General features: G+C 44.8%; 1 long non-coding RNA gene across 1 annotated transcript; it reads left to right on the top strand.

The window, feature by feature from the left end:
- Positions 1-251: 251 nt before the first annotated feature.
- LOC137919425 (uncharacterized) lies at positions 252-3,936 on the top strand. The gene is made up of 3 exons (XR_011106731.1): positions 252-407; positions 2,915-2,994; positions 3,731-3,936. It is a non-coding gene; the product is annotated as an uncharacterized lncRNA (long non-coding RNA).
- The last annotated feature ends 9,977 nt before the right edge of the window (positions 3,937-13,913 follow it).

The raw sequence follows: 13,913 nt of genomic DNA, 5'->3' as shown, positions 1-13,913 counted from the left end.
GTGTGTGTGCGCGCGTGTGCGGTGCGCACGTGTGTGCGTGCGCGTAAAGTGAAGGTCGAATATTTTGTCCCTACTCCTCGGTCTATTGGTGTTCACGACTCGGCGCGGTGATAATGAGGTGTCGCGGTCCCGCTCGCACCGGCGCGCGCACGCGGCTGCCGAGCGGGACGGGCGGCGGTGAGCGCGTGCGCCGGAGCCTCCGCCGGCGCCGGCGCGGCCTGCCCTCATCAGTCTCCCCGCGGCGGGGAAGCGGTTCGCGTGTGCGACTGCGCTCGCGGTTCGCCCGTCCGCCGTCGCTAACGAATATTTTTAGATAACAGCGCGAATAATTTATTCGCGAGTCGGCGGTCGCGCGCACTTTTCCGAATACCGGCGGCGGCGCATGCGGGCCTCCACCACACGTCCCGGTAGGTAAGCTGCGCACTTCCTGCGCGCTCGCCGCCATGTTCGGCGGGAACGTCACTTCCGGCGGGCGCGGGCCGCGCCGGAACCGAGCCCGCGGCGGGCTGCGGGCGGGCAGCGGGCGGGCTGCGGGCGGGCAGCGGGCGGGCTGCGGGCGGGCAGCGGGCCGCGGTCCGCTCGGCTCAGGTCAATGAGCGGCGGCTCTCGATTCATAAAATGTCGGTCGTTCCATTGACGCCGCGGCGCGGTGCTCCGGCGGCCGCTCACTCGTGACCCTCGCGTCTTCGAATATTCATGTCTCCATCGATAACATCCTAACCTCTGACTTCTTTTTATATTATCGGGTGTTGTTTGGTGAACTCTGCCGGCCGGAGCCGGACTTCGTGCCGAGTGCTGCAAACGCGAGTGTCGTGCCGTCCGTGCGGTCCGTGCCGTCTGTGCCGCCCGTGCGGTGCGTGTCGCCCGTCGAGCGGTGTCGTCTGACTGTGGAAGTTGTGTGCATAGTGCGCTTCAATAGTGATTTACGCTCTTTATCAATGGAATGTCACATCCGATAGCGTAAGATTGAAAATATTTATCGTCTTCCTCTACACATTCACATTAGACTTGGGCAGGTAGCTAGTAAAATAAACCTGCCTACCCGCTTTTCTTTAACTACTTTAATATTTTTTAAACACCTTATCCCAGTTCAGTTTTTTTTTATAATTAATAAATAAATTATGATAAGGTGTAATTTTCGATTTATCTATTAGTCACTTCAAGTAATTTTTAATTAGTTTGAAAGCAATCATTTCTCGGTACCGAGATCGAAATATTACAAGTACTAGCAAATAAAGCCTAAACAGTGTTCGAGTGAAATCACACCCTCATGCAATGAATGCAGATGATAAGCGGCGGGCGCACTCGCATCTTACACGGACAGTACAGTACATATAAATGTATAATATGAAACTATCACGAAATTTTATTTCTTTTCATCTATAAAGTTTTCTTTGCAATCATAATTTACATTAAATGAACTTTTTTAAATCTTTAAAATACCTCATTAAATAAAACAAACTTAAAAATCTTTATGAATTCTTTATTAATAAATGTTATTTAATTTTATTTATAAACACTGATTTTGCGATTTTTTGCACAAATAGTATATTCAGGTAATATTGTAAAAAGCATATTTATTGTTATGACACATAATTATTAAGTCTTTATGAATTTTAGAAAGTATTTAAATATTTTAATGATATTCTTTATATCTCATGTGGACAATTTTAAGATATATAGCTATGTAAGTGATAACATTATATTAAAAAAAAAAACTATTTCGGGTAATTTTAAATTTAGGAACATATCGAGCTATTTGTAAGTAATTAAAAAAGCTGCCAGAAGCTGCGGCGAGCATTGAAGTTTTACAACGAGGCTTTTGCGAGAAAATTTTTGTGTGGGTAAATTAGCGGGAGAATATGAGATGGAATGAGTCAGGTGCGACGTCACTGATCTCTGTGACTCACGGCGGGCGGTGACGTCGCTCGCCCACCCGCCGGACGCCCCTAGCTTAGAGCCTCGCTCACCTCGGCTGCCTCGTGCCGCGATACCATGCCAGAACTCCGCACCCGTCGACGCCGGCGTCTGTAGGACGGTAGGCAAATTGCACCATTAAATTCCGGCAGATCAGCTTCGGGCTCGGGCGATCCGTCGTGTCTTGTATGTAATTGCAATTAACACCGTCCGCGTGAAGCTGCCCGAACGTGCACTTCCGGACGCGCCGGGACAGGCAGGCGGCTCTCGATCCCACGTTAAGCCATTAGGGGTCGCACCACAAAAAGCGTTCGTTACAAAAACTGCACCGGCGCCGAGCCTTCCCAGAACTGGCTCCATTCTTATTTCGCTCTCGTCTTATTCACGAGGATTTTTTGTCCGGCTTTGATATTTTTTTTGTCACGGGAGCGGTTCTCTTGTGAATAGTTCAAGGAAATGGCTTATTGGATTTCGTTTAGGAGGCGCACTTATCTCGAGGCGTTGATCGACGCGGAGCCTGGGAACGCGAGCCGGAGATCTTGCTAAAGGACCGTTAGCCGCATTCCGCGCGCCGGCGCAGGTTCCACTAGGAGTCGACTCGTAGTCGTGACGTCACGCGGGACGCGACGGGACCTGTGTTATGCCGTCTAACGAGGACGCGGGTCTGAGCTAGAGGCCGCCTATCTACTTGCTAATTAGTAATAATCGCTTCTTAATTTTGATAAATCCTCAAATTAGTACCTGGTGATAAAAATAAATTCTATACATAAATTCGCGTGATTTCGACAAGTTCCATATAATATTTGAAAAAAAGTGTTCCGTTTTTTTCCAAAAAAAAAAACAACGTGATGCAACAATGAACACCGCAACTAACGCCTAAGTCCGTACCAATTTCTTCTCTTGAATGTCTCCGCAAACCCAAATGTTTCTCGCTCTACGTAGACATTGATAATCCCCGCGCGTACCGTTTAATATGTGTTTATTTTTTCACTTCCAGGCCCATCGTGCGTCGCTACGTCGCGCCAAGGCGATGAGGCCCGTAAAACCTGACAATCGTGGCGGACAGCGAATATATTGGTTTGTAAATACTATTTTATGCTTGTCTAAAATACAGAAAATAAATTGTAGGTTGTGAGGGCTTGGCCAGCGGAAAATTTACATCGTTTAGAGTGGAAGGCGCTCCCGCGGGTCACGGGCCCTTATTGAGGGCAAAGGGAAGTTATAAATCTGTCGGCGCGAACAATGGCGCGATAAGGTGCACCTTACGTCCGCGCCGATACGGAATCGCCTGCCCCGTGCTGCGCGCTCCGTGCCCCGCGCCCCGTGTTCCCGCAGGCCCCCAAGCCCGAATCACTCCGGCGGCCGTCCGCGCCGCAAGTTAAACATTTAATCGTTTACCAAACGCCGTGTTGACCCAGCCTCGTTATTTGCCAACGCTTTTTGTTGATAGCTCGCTTGACGATAGCGTGGAAGTAAGAGGAAGTAGAGAGGTCGGCAAAACGCAAACCTTATCGGTCATTGACCTTCGCACCTAAACCGAGCCTCACATCTCGCTCCGTGCGCCCGATTCCATAGGCTCACGAAGTTTCAGAAATAGCGCACCTGACGTAACATTTGTTGCAAGTTTCATTCATTCATTTATTTCTCACGGGGACTTTTTAGAACACAAACTATTCTAATAGCGGGATAACGGCTACGGTTGCGGCAGGTGGCGCACCCATGGACATTAAATTGGATGCACAAGCGGAGTACGAACCTATTCGGTCCGTAGGCAGGCGCTTGTGAAACCTTGACCTCTTTTCCCGGTGAACAGCGGGCGCGCACACAATGGACTATTTGGCGACATCCGAGCCGACCTCACCATCCCGCCCCTCTCCGGCTGCCAAACGCCGCGCGGCGCTCTGCTCGCGCCATCTACCGCGTCCGCGCCGACACCTCGGCAGCGGCGCGGCGACTTATTCGCTTTACCGATCATCGAAATAATCGTGACACGGTGAAGTTGGTCATGTGTGTATGTAATTAGAGGCGTCTGTGCGGCCGCGCGAGGCCGCGCACCGGAGGGCGGCGCGGGTCGCGGCCCGTGTTGAATAAAACATGCGGCGCGCCGCCCGCGCCCGCTGCCGCTCTTCACTATAGCCACACGCCTCAAAATCCCTCCGTCAATACTGCCTTGACTACAAATCAAATTTAAATTTTCACTATAAATATTATTTAATTCCTATAGGAATGTCCTTGAATTGCTTTTCTTACTAATATATTTGACAAAAAATAGTATACCTGCATAATTATAAAATAATATCTATAACGATCCCACCAGGTAATTGGCGGTTCAATAACAATTACAGCAGCAATAACAACATCAGCAATTATAAATACTAACGTTCTCGACCTCGTAATCACTCTGCCACAATTTAACAAATTTATGACATAAGTAACATACATTTCGTAGCGCCGTAGCCGCAACGTAGCACACGGCCTAGAATTACAGTATGAGCCGGTGCCTAGTTATAAATAACCAATTGTTTAGTAGACTCGCATTATTTTAAGTAAATTATGATTAACTATATCATTAGAATGTAATATAAATAACAATACTATACGACAATCATTGTGGGAAGCCATATACGCGTTCGAACAGCTTTTGGTCGTGGTCCCTATGTCCTGTCACAGAGAAGAATACGTTCTGATTAAACATTCGGTCCTGTTAAACTATTCCTAGTTTTACAAGTGACAGATTAATGGAATGCTTACTGGAACTCTCAGTTGGCTGACGTCACCGCTATGTTTCGAAATCTATCGTAAGACATAGGAACACGAGTGTCTTCACTTACTTTAATCGAGCTCCTTTAGTATGCGCACATTATTACTCGCCTAACGTAGCTCTAAGGTTTTGAATAATAACCACAACTCATTAGGAATAAGCAACATATTTGCTTGACACAGTGCATGAACATCGTTATTTGAAAGCGGAAGTTCCATGTGCATAGGCTAGACATTTTAGTAATTGCTCCGTAGATAGTAGGATCGCGAGCAGCGTATTAATTACGAGCGCGCTTTTACTGACCTTATCTCCGGTAGACCCTCGCCCTCTCGTCGGTCCGCGTCGGCTTCTTAACGGACGGTGGCCGAACGCCATGGGAACCGCAGCTCCCGTGGAATCGGATCGACTCATTAACGTTCTATTACTGTCTAACACACCAAGAGATATCACATTTCATATATATTTTGTTGTATAATAAAGCTAGAATCATGTCGCTTAATGACTACCAACCAACACTGGACTCCAACATGGGAAACAGTAGTTTTGTAAAGGGCAAAAATAATTTTTCATTCGACGCCTCTCACACACCAGTGTAACGCGATCAAAAATGATCTATAACAATGCACGCCACGTACTAGTGGTGATGGTTGTTTCCGTTACGCAATGTTATCGTTTAATTCACCGCGTAACAATGCGTTATTTCCTTAAGGGCGTGCAGATGCGAGAGCGGGGGGCTCGAGGGCGGCGGAGCTCGATGTCAAAATAAACGACGGCAGCGGCCGTTATAAATAGTCCGGCGGCGATCCCTTAAGGCGGCTAAATTTCCGGGCTGGAAGTGTGTCGCTTCCGCCGCAAGCGGTCGTTGACGCGCGTGCATTGTCGCTAACATTCCGCGCCGCCGACGACGTTTTTAAATAGGGGCCGATTACGAACGTCTGGCTGCGGCGCCGGCACACGACCGCGCCAAAGTGCAGCGATCGCTGCGTCACGGGCTATTTGCGACCCGCGCCCCGTGCCCCGCGTCCCGCGCCTCGCTCGTCCCATGAGCAGACGGAGTCGGCTCGAGTAGCGTTCAAGTCTTCTACCTCATTTACGAAAGCCACAAAATTTAACAGTGCGTCGAACCCTTAATATTATAAAGAAACTGTAGAATATGCCATTCGGTAAAAAAATTATTGCTGGCAGATGTACGCGTGAGGCTGCACGAGGGCGGAGGGCACCGGTAGCGCGGTGCAGCGCGGCAGGGTCGCGGCTGAATAAATTCGGAGGGAGGCGCACTGGAATGCGGGAGGAGAAGCGCGCGGGGCGCGGGTGGGCGGGGGGGCGGTGCGCCGTGCGACTGGCGCGCGCGCCGCTGTCCCACGGTCGCGCTGCCCCCCCCCCTCGTACCGCCGCCTCACCACCTCACCCCCGGGCACTTTCTTTCGCGCCATAAAGGTCGTTTCAAATATTTTGGAATGCCGTTTGGTGACATTTCACCCGTAGCGGAGGGGCGAAATGCAGTCTTCGGCACACGGCGCTCTCGGTCGGTCTGCGATGCATGCGAGCCGACCAAGCGTCGAGGGCAGACTGCACAAACGTGCGCTCCGGCGCTCCCGCCCCGCATGCCGTGAGAACGTGGCGCCTACATATTTAAAGTCAGGAATTCCCCTTATGTAATACATATCGTCACCAGCGACTAAGAAACAAGTTGCGAGTCGCCGGCGCGTCTCCGTCGGTGGCGGCCGCTAGCAGCGCACTAGCAGGCTACGTCGTGCGTCCTCGCGGCTGCGGCGCGCTCACTCTACTTTCCACGCTCATGTGTGAACTAAGTTTCTCCAATTAATAGATTCGTTCCAATAGCAAACAGGCAGTCGGAGAAAGCTGCAAAGCGAGGCGGGTCAACGCCCGACGGAATTCACACCGTCCGACCGGCATGAACTTTAGAAAGAAATGTGGCGTAACGCTCTAAAATTTTAAAATCGTTCGTTGGGCCATTCCGGGAAGGCGAGGGCGATGGCCGATTGAGCGACAGGCGCGCGGCGGACGAGCGGCGCCGCGCGGGCAACGAGCGTGCGGCGCGCGAGCGGCATGCGGGCGGCGTGCGGATGGCAGCCGGGCTCCGGGCACGCAGGGGCTTTGAGTCGCGCGCCGCTATGAATGGAATGCGGCGTCGGAGGTTGCGCAAGCGGCGAGCGACGGAATGCAGGGTGGGGGGTGGCGGGGGCGCGGTAGGGAGAGACCGGCGGGGGGCGACGGTCGCAGTGCAGCTTGCTGCATCCCGGCCATTCACGCCGGCACCGTGTGCTCTCGGCAAAATAAGTCACCGTTAGAGGTGCGGAATGTGCGCTCTATCTCCCCGCCGTGCACTTATGGCGCGGCGACCGAGCCCCGCTGACAGTGACACGTCTAGCGGACGCTTCTCCGCACTCGCACTCGCGCACGCACCACACGTTTAGTGTCCGCGTTGTCGGGACGGGACGGGACACTTATTCTTTATGAGTTTATACTCATCTCGGTTATTTTTGTATACTACTTATAAAATATTCACTTTGCAAATGAGGATTTTTCCTATAATTTCCATTATCATTGAATTTTTTAATAACTTTATCCCTGGTTTCGTTTTTAAACTGTAAGTTTACTGCGATAGACGACTTTGTTCTATAGGATGTCTCAGCCGTTGATTTGGCAGATGCGGACAATCATAGACCGTCGCATTGTAATAATACAATTATTTTTAATCGCAAATAATTTCTGTATTAAAACTATAATATAAATATAGAATTTTACACAGATCGTTTCACTTTAAAATTTACATATGTACACGGATAATGGTATCACTAAAGAATATATATATTTTTAGCTACAATAGCATTAAAAGCAACTAGTTAAAAATTTGTGTTCCAATATTGATAACAATAGGATGCTAATAACAAAATCAATAAAACCTTTTTATAATAACCATAGATCCAATAATATTAGCCATCAGATCCGCCGATAGACTCCCACTGCTGCAAGTGGGCCTGGCCTGCCTTTGAGCCATGATCGCCACGATGACCGGCTCTGGCGCTATGCGCATCGGGCGAGTTCCCGCGAAGTGGACGACGACGTCGACTCTGCTGGTGGGGGCTCTCCGCAAGCCGTGTCTACCGACTCGCGGTGGCCACTCGAGCACCTTTCGGCCCTAACCAGCCGTCGGTTGCACGAGCTGTGTGCCCGCCCACTATCACTTCAGAGCTCAGTCCCTAACACTAATGAGGTATATTTATTATTTACGTGTGATAGCGAGTGCGGCGCGGGCGAGCACGAGCGTGCGCGCGCACTATCAATAGGTGTCGCGTCACCGCCCTACATACTGGTCACGTCTCCGCGCGGCCGGGAGCTCGCTGCGTCGCCCGCCGTCGCCGCCGTCGTCGCGCTAAATTCCTTTCTAAAAACCCATTATTCCTCACCGCGGAGGCCCGCCGCACCCGTGGCGGGCCACGTCACGCAGGGGCCCCTTGTTCATCTTCAACTTAGATAACGACACCGACGTTCTAATTTTTTTATTCAATTGCATCAACCAAACTTTCCTTTCATCGATTGGCTATTGCCAAACATTTTGTATTTAATATACAAGTTCGCTCGACATCGGTACACGATCAACATACATTTGCCATTATCACGAGCGCGACGAAGACATGCTTGCAGATAAAGAGTAACTCATTTCCACTATTTCCTATAGTTGTCAGCAATTAGAGCGGTTTGTGGGTGACACGTGTGGCCCACATACGCAGCCGTTGAACTGCTCTGACGTCACGCTGCCTCCCACCTGACAACACCCTCACATGACAGAGTTTCCTCTATAAGAGACACCAAATAAGAATATAAACCTTGCTTTTATGTTATTATATGAAAAATTTTTAATTCTTAACTGTGGGCGAGATATGCGCATATTGATTACTTCGATGACATCGTAATTAAGATATTAATTAACAACCGCGGCCCGCTCGCCGTGCACGACCCGCACTGCCTCTTATGGGTGTAATTTCATATTATCTCAATTCGGTAACTTTTACAAAGTCGAAACAGATATTCTAGCCCAGTTTCGCACCAATAAGAACTAATACTTTTGAGTAACGCGCTCCTTCAACCACTGCTGCGGGTGAAATTTTTTAAAATACGTTCTTTGCTAAACTCTACTCAATAAATCGCGTGATGAGTCGGCACACAGGTTGAAATCTCGTATATTATCTCGTTCATTGCAGTACAGTAGGTGGCGAGAGCGTTGTCATTTTTAATATATCGATGTGAGTTCCGCTCGGCCCAACATGGCCGGAGGCTCGTACTCGCACCATTTGCGTCGGCCGCCGCTGCGCCTCGCCTAGTTAGTGCTCACTTGCGGTGTGGGTGCTCGCCGCCTCCTGCCCCATGTTTTGCTTAACGATTACCTAACCTAACTTTTGCAGATAGAATACAAGCGCACCTCGGTAATGCACAAAGCGAACGGCACTTTGGTGTCCTTTTCCCCGCCTTTGCTTTCAACAATGTCCAAGTTCTAAATCTGAATTGGAAAACCCTCATCTGTTTATTATTATACCATACGAAAAATTCATTTCATTTTAATCTACAACGATATCTGTTATTTTCAAGCACATATAGTAATTAATTTGTAAGCCGCTGGATGCGGGAAGCACAACACCGGTCATCTTGGTGATCTTTGGGCGAGGCCTATGATGATGATGATAATGAAAAATGGGACTATCGAATTCATTACATTAAATTGCAGACATGACGGTGCGATAGTGTAAGGGAGCGACATGAAGAAAATGCGACGGTGCGACAGTGCGACGGTGCGACGTTGCGACGACGCGACGGTGCGACAGTGCGACCGCCCGGCAGCGCCGTGAGTCAGCATGATGTCATGTCGCACGCAGCTAATGGGAGCGTCCCGCCGCACACGTCACTTCCCATTCCCGCCGCATATTTCACCCAATCGAGCGGTGACAAATTCGTTCATATTCTGCTATTATATCGTTGTGTTTGTTTAAATACTCTTACAAGAAACTGTTTTATTGTTGATTTGTTTAAATGAACATTGTTTACTTACTTTTTTATTGATAACTATATGACAATATATCAAGACGAGAAAAAAGAAGCCATGAATAAAGACGGTGAAGACAAGCAAAAAGGAATTACGAAACTGGTTTTCATAATGATTTGACAGATTGTTTCATATTCTGAGATCATTGTGAAAGCTATTTTTGTTCCTGTAACATCGGAGATATCAACAGAATGGAAGAGAGAAGAAGAAGAAAGCAGCAACTGCAGAAACAGCAATGAAAGAAGACTAATTATTTAGAGATTTTGTTCATTTACTTATTGTTTTGTCATATTGTTATATTTTCTATATTATTTTCTATAAAAGTTACGCTTCTTTGCTAATTACCACATAACTGGGTCCTGTATCTTGTTTTGATACTTTGGAATTTTTCGAAATGTACGAAGAGTTCCTCGCATGAAGCGAAGCATACTCAATGACTCAAATTTAAAGTACGATTTGTAGGCGTTAAGAAGCTATGGGCCAGATGTATCATCATGTTTGGCCGAAGCACGTCGCATTTATTGATTGTGTCAAAATGACATTGAAATTCGACGGCGGTGCCTCAAACGCTGCATTGATATTTTCACAGGGGACGAAACTTGATCTACTGTTATGATGCTGAAACAAAGAGACGTTATTTGCAGTGGAAATTTAAAAATGCTTTGGAAAATTTTAAAAACAAAAACTTAGGGAAAAAGATGAATGCCTCCTCCTTTAGTTGGTAGGGGCTATTATGCAACATAGTTCTGAAAGCATGAGATACAGCGTGGTACATAGCTACGCTCTAAGCAATTATTCGTCTGTTACAGAAAAAGTTCGGGATCAACGAGCTGAATCATTCTTCATCAGGACACTCGGCCAAACAACTAAGAATGCCGTCATCATCTTTACCCTTGTTCCCAAAGATAAAAGAAAAAAAACTTCCATCCTTCCGGGAATAATGTTTTAAGATTTCAAAAAAGCGGTGGCTGATATATAGATATAGATATATCATAAATTATGACTGATGCATATATTGTCGCGGGGACATTTTTTAAAAACAGTTATTAATAATTTAATGCTCACCTGAGTTATTGCATGACACTAATATCACGGATAAATTTTTTTGTATATATGTTCCTTTTTATGCGTTGTAAAAGTTACAAAGAAAGGCCGTTTAAGTATTTAAACGTACTAAGTGCAATGTTTCCAATGGAACAAAAGATCATTATTATGCAGAAGTATATTTTTAATTATTTTATTTTTCTACTAAATTATATCATATTTCAGGTGTGATAATTGTTCTACAAAACAAATTTTCAGGGATAAATGGAGCTCTGTTATTCTACAAACAACACGCTGCAGTTTCAGTTCATGCAATCTAGAAAGTAATTTTCTAAACTCATTTACTCGTAGTCGGTAAAAACAGTGCCCTATTCACACAAACAAAAAAACATCTTTGTACTAAATGAGGTAAGGACGCATTTTCAAAACTTTGTAGAAACTTTGTAGAAACTTTAAGTCAGCTGAGTACAACGAAGACATTATTCGGCTACAGTGATGATTTAGTTGGAAGTTAGCTATCAGGGAGTAATGTCATATTTTTGTGAAAAAGATGTTTGAATATCAAAAGACAATTATTGAAAAAGTAGGCAAGTCTCTTAACAACACTGTGTTCCATAACTGAGAACGGTCCTTCTAACGGGACCCACACCTGAGTCTTAAAGCTCGATCCAGTCAAGCGTGGTTGGAAACAAACATTATGCTAAGGACTGGCCGTCATCTAGTACTAATGCTCGACTATGGTTTGAACGTTTAAAGGATTACATTAAACCTAATGGTTTTGAGTTTGATCAACATATATTTTATGTCTTTGTATAAATACAATTTATAGTACAGTAGTAATTGTTTTATGCAATTGAAAAAAGAGTAATTTTTGGAAGTATTTTTGGCTAGAATATTGACCGCAAGAAGACGAAATTACCGCATGGTGAAAAGCATTAGTTTTTTGTATTTAAGTAAAAACATTTATCGTCGCTTGAGCTACTAATGTTGTCTGAGACGCCATTGCCTGATATAGAAATGTATACTTTCATAGACATAGAAATAGTAACGATTCAAAATAAAAATCCACGAAACGGCGTATAATGTATGTTATACATATTTCGTGTGTAAATATTGCGCCTATTCCCAGTTGTTTAACCTAATAGTTACTACTGGAAGTTTCCTTCCCAATATTTCTCCCAATAGTACTACCGCGTAAATAATAATACTTTAACCTATCAATTGACAACATAAGCAATTTGAGTTAAAAGGTAAGAGACAAGTAAAAACATTTTTAGATGTTCATTACGTTAATCGCTTTCACCTAAGAAGATTTTCCAAAACTGACCAACGCTTATATCTTCCTTAATGAATTCATTTGGGTGTTCTAATTAAGCCGATCGTGTTCAACATAAACTGTTTCTTTGTTCAAATTCATTTTACTTGTATTCAAAGTACTTTTTGTACAATGCGTTAGAAGACAAAATCAAATTAAAATCCTCAAATCTTCTTACCAACTTCAAATTCAACGACACTGAATTATTGGAAGTCCTATGCCGTTGGCTGAATACGCGCATCCTCGTAATTATATTTTTGATCAACCAATTTCTATTCATGATTTTTTTACAATTAGATACTTTTTCTTCTTCTATGATGCTTTCTTTGTCATCCGTTATGTACGACTAACCATCTATAATTTTTTTTTTGGTTATAACGGCAGAAGTTTGCAGTGACAATATTCTGTAGGACTTTAATTTTAGAGATTTGCTTTTTCTCTTAACTCTAACAACAGGATAACAGTAAAATTCACTTAGTAAAACTTGGGGGAGTGTGCATCGCGCCTTCGCGTCGAGCCATTTTTAAGAGTAATGATTGTTACGTAACTGCTTGTTGACATTTTTATTCACACTTCGGTATTCGACGGATTTGATGGACCGAGTAAAAATTTAATTCGTCCCTGGGGTCAGGAATACCGCGCAACTGCTTCAGATATGAGCCACCACGGCCAGGGACCCACACATTCGATTTTCAAGGCCTCTAAAACACAAAACTATTCGAAATAGCAGTTTACGTAAAAATCCGCGATTTTAATACGGCAAAGAGAAACCTCACTAGTATTTCAAAGAGTGATTACTAATGAAATTTCAAAAAGGGATCTGAAGTTCTATCATTTTCAAATTTAAATTCAAATTATACAAGAATTGAAAAAATTCGACTGTTTCATGCAAAAAAATGTCAGAGGATGTTATCGCGTTTTCGCATTGTATACTCTACGTTTTAGAGCGATGAGGAACATAATCGTGGTTCAAACACAACGGTGTGACTAGACTCTAGCTTCGACAAATTTGCTTCGAAAATCTTTCCCCCAAAAACTGATCGTTCGCAATAAAAAAAATCCCCGAACTTTTAAAGAAAATATTCGTCGAAAAAGCGGCTCAATTGAACCAAGTTTACTGCAGGGTGTGACGCAGTACAAGTGGCTTCGTTTTAAAGTATGTGCAACGCGCCGAATCATTTGAATGGCTTACTCTTTAAAAAATATTAACCGCATTTCCATTCTACCGTTCTTCCCATTTTATCCCCTCAAAACACTCCCCAGATTACAGGGTTGTAGTAAGAATGGTTTTGATATAGCATCAAACGTTTCAGGGCTGTAATAGTCCTCACATTCCGCCATAACATTTTTCCCTCATTGAATGCAAACAGTAAAGTTCTTGTTCCGTGGTCACTAGTAGTCCGGTAACAGAAATGAATCAAATTTTGACGGTACTTTAATATATGTCAATGTTCTGTTACATAACTTGTCCATTTCAAGTGTTTTAATTTTTTGTTGGTAAAGTGTTGTCATTAAACTGAAGAACAGTGGTAACTTATTAACCAAGTGATTATCCACATTTTTGATTGAACCAACAGATTTTCTATATATCTTGGTTTTTACAGTCAAACTTCACGTTTATCTCGATTAGGGTATAATTGTGGTTATGAGGTTGATAAATGTAATGTCGTTTTCAAAACGAAATTTTTACTGACAGTAATTGTTGTGACGCATTGCTTTTAGGTTATTAAGCATATCGCCATATAACACCTCATTTTTATATGTGTAATAAATAGTAATGAAAAACTTTTAGGGGAAATACTTTTCCTTTTTGG

This window comes from Battus philenor, unplaced genomic scaffold, assembly GCF_028537555.1.
Source record: "Battus philenor isolate CCGP_79_NKW_IND1 unplaced genomic scaffold, ilBatPhil1.0.hap1 SCAF_16, whole genome shotgun sequence".
NCBI lineage: Eukaryota > Metazoa > Arthropoda > Insecta > Lepidoptera > Papilionidae > Battus > Battus philenor.
The sequence above is the reverse complement of the archived record's forward strand: the minus strand, read 5'-3'. Positions and strand labels throughout refer to the sequence as shown.